Raw genomic sequence first — 12,061 nt, forward strand, 5'->3', positions numbered from 1 at the left:
TATATACAATGGATATCAAATGCATACATGCAGCTTTCCCTGCGGCAACATGCTCCCTGTATACGGCATGTTGAATAGACAAACATGTCAGAGAGTGGCTGAAACAAGTTGCGGTACACACCTTAAATGAAATATTGACATAAGGAGTATCGTTCAGCGTTGGATGGTGAGTGACGCTCCTCGACGGTATACCAACAGTGACACCTGGGTTAATACAGGGAGACGAGCCCCGGGATCTGTTGTCGTTCAGTCCACTGCAGTGTACGGTTAGTTGCAGGTCGACTATGGGAACTACAGTATGGCTTCAATGGGAGATACTATCTTTGCAAGGTACGTCTTTGGAGTTCATATATATATATAGTGTAGCTTTGTAAAATATTATGGGAGGTGAACTTTAAGGTCTTGATTTATTAGTTTTTCATCAATTCATTCTATCAAATTGATCGTAGGTCTACAATATACGTTGACCAAGTGTTGCTAATGCCTGAACATCTCATTTAATCCGATTAATGTTTTAAGTTGCTGACTAATGGTGGAGATTAAGAGTTTGAAGTGCTGAACGATATTAAGGGATCATTATTTTGTCAATGGAACAGATTTGATGTGATTGTTAATACTGTAGACCTACTGTACCAATTAACTAATGCATGTTCATAGTGAATTTGTTTGACATTTCATATATGGTGACTTTCATACCCTGATATGTGTTTTTATATTTTTTGCAGTATGATCATCCTCATTGTCTCGTTTTCAATCGTCATCGTCCTCATCCTAGGCCTGGCATTAGGAGGTCATACGGGTAAGAGCTGTGCTGATGTCCTTATAGGAGATAGCACCTAAATCAAGGTAGCATTTAAAGATAATGTAAAGTGATATTTGTGTTGGTTAACAAAAAGTTGTTTGTAAAAATCACTATATTCTGATAGTAATCATTGCTGTATAGAGTGTCTGTTCAGTAACAGCGGTCTCTCGGTCTCCCTGTCTCTCCAGCTCCCATTTAGGCCTGACCACGAAATTAAAAAAAAATCTTCTAAATCCTCCAGTTTTCTGAAATAAATATTCTCACGATTTTTCAAAAATAGCAGACCTACAAGCTCTGAGCTTGTAGATCTACTATTTTTCAATAGCTAAATTATCACATAATGTTTAAAACACCAAAAGGGGTTCCAATTACCAGTTCCAAATTTGTCTGCTCATTACTTTGTGTCATTCACAATACAATTCCACTTGTTTAATCTGTATCCTGACTGCGTGCTTTATCCTGATTGGATAAATCTGGTATCCCAGTTTCATGTTTAATAAAAAGAGACTCCAGCTGTTACTGAACAAACACTATAGCAAAGAGTATACTATCACAATATAGAGCTTTTTAACACTTATTTTAACCAAATAAAATCACTTACTACCTTGAGCTTACAGATCATACACAATGAGACCAGTTCATGGGTAAATAAATGGAGCATTTATATATCACCTTTATCCAAGGCACGTCTACATAGTGCATTCACCCACACATCCATACACCGATGACAGAGGAAACCATGCAAGGCACCAACTGCACATCAGGAGCAATTAGGGGTTCAGTGTGTCTCTCTCATGGGTCTTGCTCAAGGACACAGTTCGACACTAACTCTGGGGGAGCCTGAGTTCGAACTGGCAACCTTGTGGTTCCCATCCAGCCACCCCTTAATATTAATTATATAACCATGGTTATTGTACATGGGGGTGATAATGCTGGCCTTCTGTCTCCTGTCCTATATGTCCTGCCCAACATTATTTTCCTGTAACATAATAATCCATAATTCTACTATATTCATACTTGCATGGGGGGGGGGGGACCCATTGAATATTTATTCCTGAACGAATGAGTGAGTGAATGGAGCTCAGGTCTAAATGGGTGTGTGAGTGAATGGAGCTCAGGTCTAAATGGGTGTGTGAGTGAATGGAGCTCAGGTCTAAATGGGTGTGTGAGTGAATGGAGCTCAGGTCTAAATGGGTGTGTGAGTGAATGGAGCTCAGGTCTAAATGGGTGTGTGAGTGAATGGAGCTCAGGTCTAAATGGGTGTGTGAGTGAATGGAGCTCAGGTCTAAATGGGTGTGTGAGTGAATGGAGCTCAGGTCTAAATGGGTGTGTGAGTGAATGGAGCTCCGGTCTAAATGGGTGTGTGAGTGAATGGAGCTCAGGTCTAAATGGGTGTGTGAGTGAATGGAGCTCAGGTCTAAATGGGTGTGTGAGTGAATGGAGCTCAGGTCTAAATGGGTGTGTGAGTGAATGGAGCTCAGGTCTAAATGGGTGTGTGAGTGAATGGAGCTCAGGTCTAAATGGGTGTGTGAGTGAATGGAGCTCAGGTCTAAATGGGTGTGTGAGTGAATGGAGCTCAGGTCTAAATGGGTGTGTGAGTGAATGGAGCTCAGGTCTAAATGGGTGAGTGAGTGAATGGAGCTCAGGTCTAAATGGGTGTGTGAGTGAATGGAGCTCAGGTCTAAATGGGTGTGTGAGTGAATGGAGCTCAGGTCTAAATGGGTGTGTGAGTGAATGGAGCTCAGGTCTAAATGGGTGTGTGAGTGAATGGAGCTCAGGTCTAAATGGGTGTGTGAGTGAATGGAGCTCAGGTCTAAATGGGTGTGTGAGTGAATGGAGCTCCGGTCTAAATGGGTGTGTGAGTGAATGGAGCTCAGGTCTAAATGGGTGTGTGAGTGAATGGAGCTAAGGTCTAAATGGGTGTGTGAGTGAATGGAGCTCCGGTCTAAATGGGTGAGTGAGTGAATGGAGCTCAGGTCTAAATGGGTGTGTGAGTGAATGGAGCTCAGGTCTAAATGGGTGTGTGTGAGTGAATGGAGCTCAGGTCTAAATGGGTGTGTGAGTGAATGGAGCTCAGGTCTAAATGGGTGTGTGAGTGAATGGAGCTCAGGTCTAAATGGGTGTGTGAGTGAATGGAGCTCAGGTCTAAATGGGTGTGTGAGTGAATGGAGCTCAGGTCTAAATGGGTGTGTGAGTGAATGGAGCTCAGGTCTAAATGGGTGTGTGAGTGAATGGAGCTCAGGTCTAAATGGGTGTGTGAGTGAATGGAGCTCAGGTCTAAATGGGTGTGTGAGTGAATGGAGCTCAGGTCTAAATGGGTGTGTGAGTGAATGGAGCTCAGGTCTAAATGGGTGTGTGAGTGAATGGAGCTCAGGTCTAAATGGGTGTGTGAGTGAATGGAGCTCAGGTCTAAATGGGTGTGTGAGTGAATGGAGCTCAGGTCTAAATGGGTGTGTGAGTGAATGGAGCTCAGGTCTAAATGGGTGTGTGAGTGAATGGAGCTCAGGTCTAAATGGGTGTGTGAGTGACTGAGTGTACACAGGGATGACCGTTTGGGTACGAGCAATCATCCTCAGTTTGTGTCAATAGTGACAGCAGTTGGTGTCAATCCGCAGCGACAATAGGCGCTGCTGATTGACATTAAACAAGGACATGCAGGCCCAGGCGGTGGCGTAACCGTCTGGGCACCCGACTGGTAATCCAGTCGCAGTGTGCCGCGGGTTCGACTCCCGAGCCCGACACGGCCTTTACTGCATGTCTTCCCCTTAGAGTATATATATGAATAGAGAAGGCACCCAGAGGAAATCTTGAGGCGAAATGGACATAGTGGCCGAATGAAGGTATTGCAGCCTGGCCCCAAACACATGAACGCGCTGTCCGTTGACTAACATTGTACACGTTCACAACGGACGACGCTCGTGCGCGTTCAACGGCAGCGATTTCATGTGTTTGGGGCCACTCACCATTGCAATCCGTCCCAGAATGCACTCTGTTCCTACCAGGAAGGAGGAGTGAATCCGCCTCATGCGCTTTTGAGCAACTTAATGCAAGTGGATGGGAGGAGAACTCGGGTGTCTTCTCTATAGATATATAACTCTATGGTCTTCCCGTCACTCTCCCGTTTCCTGTCAGCCTACTGTCTGTCCCTTAAAAAAAACCAATAAAAGGCGTAAGCCGCAAAAAAATATCTTAAAAAAAACAAAAAAACAAAGACATGCAGATAGGGGTGCGTGCGTGCGTGCGTGCGTGCGTGCGTGCATGTATTTCTTGGAAATGAGTGCTCGCAAACTACTGAATATATTAGTACATTGAAAATAATTCACAACTTTTTGTATACCGGTAGTTGAATATATTAGTACATTAAAAATAATTCGGTAGTTGAATATATTGCAATAATAATGTGTGATTTGTCTCCGACTCTACAAAGCTAAGCGCTAGCTGTGAGCTTGTAGATCTGCTATTTTCAGCGAATGTTCGCCCCCAGAACAGGGACTCGAGGGTTGATTTTGGTTATGCCTGCATTCTCCATATTCAGACCGCAGCCTGGGGACCACCTGGAACCCAGTCAAGGACCCCTGGGGGTCCCCAGACCCCACTTTGAGAACCACAGATTTAGAAGGCATTTGTAAGAATCGGCCTCGGGTCTCATTAAGCCATTTTGGACGGGAACCCCTTTTGGTGTTTTAAGCATTATGTTATACTTTAGCTATTGAAAAATAACAGATCTACAAGCTCAGAGCTTGTAGGTCTGCTATTTTGTTTTAATCGTGAAAATGTTGCGCAAATCTTTGAATATATATTCTTTCACAGGGAACTATTTTAACTCCGACGTGACCAGCAGTGACAAGGCGCCCGTGGCCAATTTGGACCAAGACGTCGTCCTGAGCTGCTTCCTGCGCTCCAGGCCGGCCGGCGGCGACGTCTCGGTCACCTGGACGAAGAAGGGGCTGAGCGGCCTGGTCTACAGCTACAAGAGCGGGAACGCGGTCCTCAAGGACCAGAACTCGGCGTTCCGCGACAGGACGCAGCTCTTCCAAGACGCCATCGCCGGCGGGAACGTTTCTCTGTCGCTGCGGAGGGTGCGGGAGAGCGACCGCGGCGTCTACAGCTGCGAGGTCAACGCCAACGGGACGGTGGACATTGACCTCAGGGTGGCGGGTAAGGAGGAGCAATTGGTTTATTATAATTTGTATTTTGTTTTGATTTTGTGTTTTCAATTTCCAGCTTTAAGTTTTAATTAGTTTTTCTGGGTTTTAAAAAGAAATTCCACTGGAAGAAAAATACTTTTAGTTACTCCACTGCGCCCTCCGATACCAATATTGCCAAGAGAAAACCCCATGGAAAACCCCAAGATTTTTCCTTCCGGTGAAAAGAAAATCCCTTTCTGGCCCAAAGGTGCATTTTATACACGTGGTGGGGGGCTCATAGTACGTCCACTACACAAGCCGCCTTTGTATTGGTGAGCATTAAAAACTTTATTTTTATTTTCGCTACAGACGAGAGGGAGTGCAGTGCCCCGACTCGAGTCGGTCGGACCCACGGTTTTCCAGAACCACCACAAAAGGCTCTGCTCAGGCTCTGCCAGTGGGTCTAGTCAGCCTAAATCCCCTCACCTGTGCAATTTCCAGCCTCTGCCTCAGCCAATTGATTGCCATGGCAATTACCTGACGATTTACTTAACCAGTCCACTTTTCACAGTCAATCAGACACAGGCAGATACAGAGATCTCTATGTGGGACACAGACAGACAGATACAGAGATCTCCATGTGGGACACATACAGACAGGCAGATACAGAGATCTCCATGTGGGACACATACAGACAGGCAGATACAGAGATCTCTATGTGGGACACAGACAGACAGATACAGAGATCTCCATGTGGGACACATACAGACAGGCAGATACAGAGATCTCCATGTGGGACACAGACAGACAGTTAAAACGGGTGCTATGACAAGTTGACAACGGGTATTATTAGGTTCCCAAGTTGCATCATTCTCAAGTAGGCCAGTAGCCGACGGGCACGTACAGGTAATATTGACAAAGACCAACGACTAGGGACATGTATCCCTCTATGATGATTTCAGTTTGAGTAATAGTTTGGTAAACACACATGCTAACGTCAGTTTGGTAAACACACACGCTAACGTCAGTTAGTTAGTTGATGTTGACCTTGTAGTGGCAGAAAAGGAGAGTCATCCTTCTGGTTTCCTTCCATTTGTTTACACTGATCACATTATTCAATCAACACATGCACTTAACACCTAGTCAACAAGACCAACCTGATGCTTTTAACCCATTTAGGACGTGTCGCCTTTTATAGCGTTTAATCACTTTAACCATTATTTTAAACTTCCACTCTCCATCCACTACCATTGAAATAACATGTTTTTCAGTTGCTTCGTATTGATATTCTGTGCATTCAATTCTTATTTTAAACTTTGTGTCAGTAAAAAGGAACATCACAGGTGCAGGTGACTGGGCATATCATGTTTGTTTTGATTTTTTTTTCCCAAAAATGATGTTTTAGCAAATTCAACATAAACGGGTTGGAACCAGGGTGGAACAAGGCAGAAGAGCCTGCTGGTTAGTCAGTCAGGGACCAATCAGAAGGCTGACAAAGGGTGAATTGACTACACTACACGCAGAGAGCTAGCTCCGCCTCCGGTGATCTGCGTTGCAGATGCAACGCGGTGTAGTCTTGTAGATCAGTACTCTTCAGCCTTCCTAAAAATGTACCGGAGTAAGAGTACAAGTACTTGTCTTGGAAATGTACTCGAGTAAGTGTGTGTGTGCGCGTGTGTGTGTGTGTGTGTGTGTGTGTGTGTGTGTGTGTGTGTGTGTGTGTGTGACAAGTTGACAACTGACATCAGTCATCAGAACCAGGTTTTTTAAATGAGTCTAACATGCTTAAAATGGAGTTTGAAGTTCAATGGACTCATTTACATGCAGGAGGGTCTGATGAAATGACTAAAATGATGAATCAAATGAAATAAATACCTCTTTAAGCCATTTTTAACACATGTCCACCATGCACTGCATGGTGCACAGTGCAGACATTTGAAGTAACATCAGTGCTCCTCTGGCACCTGCAGCCTTTTCTGCGCCCTCCTTCACCTACGCCTCAGGCTCTGACGCGCTGACGGCTACGGCGCCAAGATGGCTCCCGAAGCCCAACGTCACGTGGCTGGACCTGGACGGGAAGGTCCTGAATGGCACCACCACGACGTTCTCCCAGACCTCTGCCCCGGTCTTCAGCGTGGTCAGCACCCTGCGGCCCGTCAGCCAGAACACCACCTACACCTGCCGCATCCGAAACCCTTTGGTGAGAGTCGTCGCCGAGGCGACTATAACAGGTAATTCGTGTTTGTTTTTGCATTATAAACCACCAAAAAGAAAGGGTTTCTAAATCAGACAGTTTTCTGAAAAAACAATGTTTCTATATCAGTGGTTCTCAAACTGTTTCATGTCAAGGACTCAAAAAATGATATGTACTGTAATTGGCCGCCGACCCCCATCTGAAAATATGTTGTTCCAGGGAGACCCCCTCAGACAGAAGCAAATATTTCAGTTAAAAATGTTCGCTCTGAAAGAATATATATTCAAGGATTTGCGCCACATTTTCACGATTTTTCAAAAAAGTTGCAGATCTACAAGCTCGATCTGCTTGTAGATCTGCTATTTTTCAATAGCTAAAGTATAACACAATGCTTAAAACGCTAAAGGGGTTCCCGTGACTGTCCCGAATCCGAATGGCTTATAATACACATTGTAGGTGCTTATATATGCCAAAGGTTTCTGCCCTGTGCTCTTTGGTAGAACTACCGTACCACTGACATGACTGAGTGTTATTGTACTTATACCCTAACCCATGATATCACGTGCATAATACCAGTTTTATCACCTATTGTACCTGAAAATGTATTTTCTGTTTATTAAAGAGCTGGAGAGACAGGGAGGCCCCTGTTACTGAACAAACACTCTATAGCAATGATTACTATCAGAATATAGTGATTTTACCGTTTAACAAAAAACATATACTGTAGCAGCACTGGCCCTACTTTTTGTTTGTTTGTTTGTTTTTACTGATATGTAGTAGTTTGTGTGTAATGTGGTGCCTGTAGAATCGCGTGAGTGTTCATTTAACTCAGTGTACAAATGAAACCGAATGGATCCAGACTTTTGTACACTCTCTGATGTAGGCTACATACTGTACATTTTACTGTGTGTGTATTCAAAAACTCATATGATGGGTGATGACTGTCATGTTGACTTTCGGAGCAAGCAATCAAAATCGAGGGAAATACAGAGATTTCTCATCTGGTTTCTTGTTTACACTGTCTGTGAGGAACACATTGAAACTGATCAACTGATTTTCCTTAAAATGCAACAGCCAAACCTCAACGAAACAGGCCTACCTTGCTGCTTCAGTGCAAAACAAGAGGCATTATTCATGACAACAGCACGCACATGTGACTCTCTGTTTTACAGGCAATAACGTCTCAGCAAGGACTTTCTTCACCTACAATGCTGCTGCATCGCCCACAGTGACGTCCAAACGCCGGTCTCTCATCACATGTTTTCTTCTCTCCGTCAGATATTTGACCTGATCATAATTATTACACAAAGTTTCACACATGGGTAAAGTCACTTTTTGTGAGATTTGTGCACTTTATTGTCAAGCACGCTATACTATTCTCACATATTCTCAGCCTCATCTTCATACAGTATGTGGCCCAGCTTGACTGAGGAGCTGCCATCACGCAGCCTCCAGCCTTTCACCAGAGGAGAAGTCAGTCAGTCAGGGAACTGAGGAGCTGCCATCACGCAGCCTCCAGCCTTTCACCAGAGGAGAAGTCAGTCAGTCAGGGAACTCGGTGCAGTTGCTGCCGGCTGTTCATTGGGCCGCCTCAGCGTCACGTTGTCATTCAAATGATTCACTTCATCCAATCACACACTCGTTCCATCTTCATACCGGCTATTTAAACTGGAAGTTTGCACTGCTCAATCGGGGTGCATACTTAGTTTAGACTAGTCATTGGTTAGGTTAGACATGGGTTAAGGTTAGGTTTAGGTGTGCTGCCCTGTGGGGAGGTTAGGTTTAGGCTGAGGGTTTGAGATAGGTTGTAGTTGTGGGACTAATGACTGGTCTAACCAATGACTAGTCTAAACCAAAAACTGTCTAAGTACTGCAGTGCACCCGCTCAATCGGCTTGCTTGTTGCTGCACACTGAAACTGCTGCGCTGCTGTCTGATCGAACTTTTGCTGCTCACACCCAGCTACCACGTGTCGTATTGGATCAGTTTAGGTACATAATAGTCCCTATGGTCGGCACCGGACTGAGTTATTGTCCTGACTGAACTGCATTTTGTTTTAATCCAAAATGAGTTAATGGCACGTAGGCAGACTCTTCACATACTAGACTATGTCTGAAATAAATGTCCACAGAAGTGAACCTTTAATCCAGGCCTGTTTTCTGAACTCGCTGTTTCCCTGCAAGACATTACTCTATAGCCATAATCGCAAACTGAACAACCAATATGTCAATTTCAAGCTATGATTCCCTGCTTTCATATGACATGAGAAACATCCAATGGCAGCCCCTCAGTCAAGCTGGGTCAATAATCGTCTGTCGGGTGGAAACCTCCTATGTCCAAAACTGTGACTTTTCATCATTCAAAGATTTTGAATCAAAGTAGCATATCGACAGGCTCAGTGCGTGCCGCTTCACACCGTGCTTCGAGCATGCAGATATGCTACTTTTTTATGCTTTTGTGTGAAGCTGTAGCATGATCAAGTAGTAGGGCGTTCCTTTAGCTATGAATATGGAAATAGGATGTTTCTGGAATATTTTAGCATGCTCAAATAGAAGCCCTGGTTCTTTTAGTCCGGCAGTCCAACAGGCTTCTATTGTTTGAAGTGGGAAATTTGGTATATAGTTTTTATTATTGGCCTAAAATATTGTCTATATACATTCATACATGAATCCACTTATCCAGAAGTGTATATTTGTACGTCTCTAGATGTTTTGATTTAAACCATCCACAGTCCAACTCTGAGACATGCATTTAGCGTGTGGATAGAAATTGCACCGTTCAATAGTGAGCATAAGTGAGAATTAACCCATATGGCTATTGGCTCCATATTATTGTGATGCTCCAGCACCGTGTTTTTATCATGTTTTTGACCTAAATTGAACTAAATCAATGGCCAATGAAGGGCCCCAGGAGCCCTTTTCAGGGCATCAAACCTAGTACTGCGCGGTCCAATTTCCCCGAAGGGCCCCTGGGCCCCTGGGCCACGGCCCCAATTGCTAATTTGTCCCTGCGCTTGTGCCATGTTCTCTCGAGACTGAAATAATAAGAGGTAGCCTATAGGATGTAGGCCTCAGACTGTCCATGAAAAAGCCTAGCCTACTGCCTGGCTTCACTCCAGATCTCCCACACAGTATGGTCTATACATGATTGATTGATTCTTTATTTAAGTGTCATGCTTCCGAAGAAGCCCAGCCCATATGGACTTACAGGACACTTTTTACAGTTTACATAAAACGATTACAATAAACCGACATGACGGTTTGCAAACAATGATCAAGTGAATACCAAACTGACACTCCAGATCCTTACGAGGCAGATTACATAATATACAACATAAAATAAAATGTAATACCATACCATAAAATAAAATACACCATTAGGCCTGTGACAGGAGACACACACCTACTTGAAGAGCTGGGATTAATTGTCTTCTACTCCAGGCTCTAGAAACAAACTGGGCTGTCCTAAATACTTCATTATTAATTAATAATTATACATGTCTGTATACATGCTGTCAATTTATTTGACGTTGTTGCTGTGTCTAACGGGTGCATTATGTCAGGTGCAACAAACAGACTCACAGCACGGGTATAAATTATTTTAGTTATGTAGCTATTGTTGATGCGTCCTATATAATATTTTTTTAGCACAATCTATAAAGTCATTGCATTAATTTAGAAAGATATTAATAAAATAAACTCTTTGAAATGTTTTATGTAACTTGGGACTTCTTTCTGTCTTATGTATCAAACACCCTAATTTGATTTACCTGATTGGATTGGATTGTAGGCCTATATATTCTTTGTTTTGTTTTGTTTTTGTTCTATTGCAAATAGTTTTTACCCACGTGCTCTCTCTCTGGGATCAGAGAGTAGTAGTACATGTCAGAATATTAAACAACACTGACATCTTGTGGTCATTCAGTCATTCTGACTAACTTCATCCTAGAGTGCTTGCATGGGCACTTTTCACAGCTGCTATTTTGTCAGCTTAAAGGTTAATTAAACTAAAGGACCAACCAATTAAGCCGTCCCAAATAGCCGGGGAGCCACAGGCCCAAAAGCTCAACGGTTAAGGATTAACCTGTGATGTCATGACATACTTTTTATTTGTGCTTTTTTCTATTCACTTGGGTCATTACGGTCCACAGAATGAGAGGCCTGCTCTGCTGGAAACATCGCGGAAAAAAGTAAAGGCCATTTTTGTATAACACACCATAGACAACCAATAGGCTATAAGGCAACATTTCATCATACTTAACCATGTGTCGTGTCAAACTAGGGGGTTTCCATGATTCTGAATCCATTCCAAGCATTCGTTTTGCACTAAAAACACTCCTTGGCCTAAAAACGGTGATAGCCGTCATCACAAATGTGAGGTCAGCACATTTGGGCACATTTGGGCAAGTGGATATGGCCGAATTTACTACTTAAAGTATGATGAAATCTTTCCTTATATTGGTTGTCTATGGTGGGGTATACAAAAATGGCCATAACTTAATGACCAACTTAATGACCAAGTTAATAGAAAAATCACAAATAAAAAGTATGTCATGACATCACAGGTTCTCTCAAATGTTTGGTGCTGGCTCCCCGGCTAAAAGAGACTGTGTGTGTGAGTGCACTGTGTGTGTGTCCGTCCGTCTGTTACCAGCTAATCTCCGGCAACGTTAACCCGGTCGGTGCCAAATTTTGCACACACACTCCCTGGATGCCAGCATGAACCTCTGCCCCAAATTTCCCACAACGGCTTGTTATAGCGCCACCAAGAGGCCGACTTTTGAAAAACATTTTTTTTATATTACTCTTCCAGATTCTGTCCAAAAATCCCACAAATCGTTACACACTCTCTCTATACTATAGTCATGTGTTCAAGACGGATCTGTCCGATATTTCATATTCCATCCTAATTGGCTAACATTGGCTTTCAAAGTTTGCAG

The sequence above is a fragment of the Protomyctophum parallelum genome, assembly GCF_964188405.1.
Source record: "Protomyctophum parallelum genome assembly, chromosome: 11".
NCBI lineage: Eukaryota > Metazoa > Chordata > Actinopteri > Myctophiformes > Myctophidae > Protomyctophum > Protomyctophum parallelum.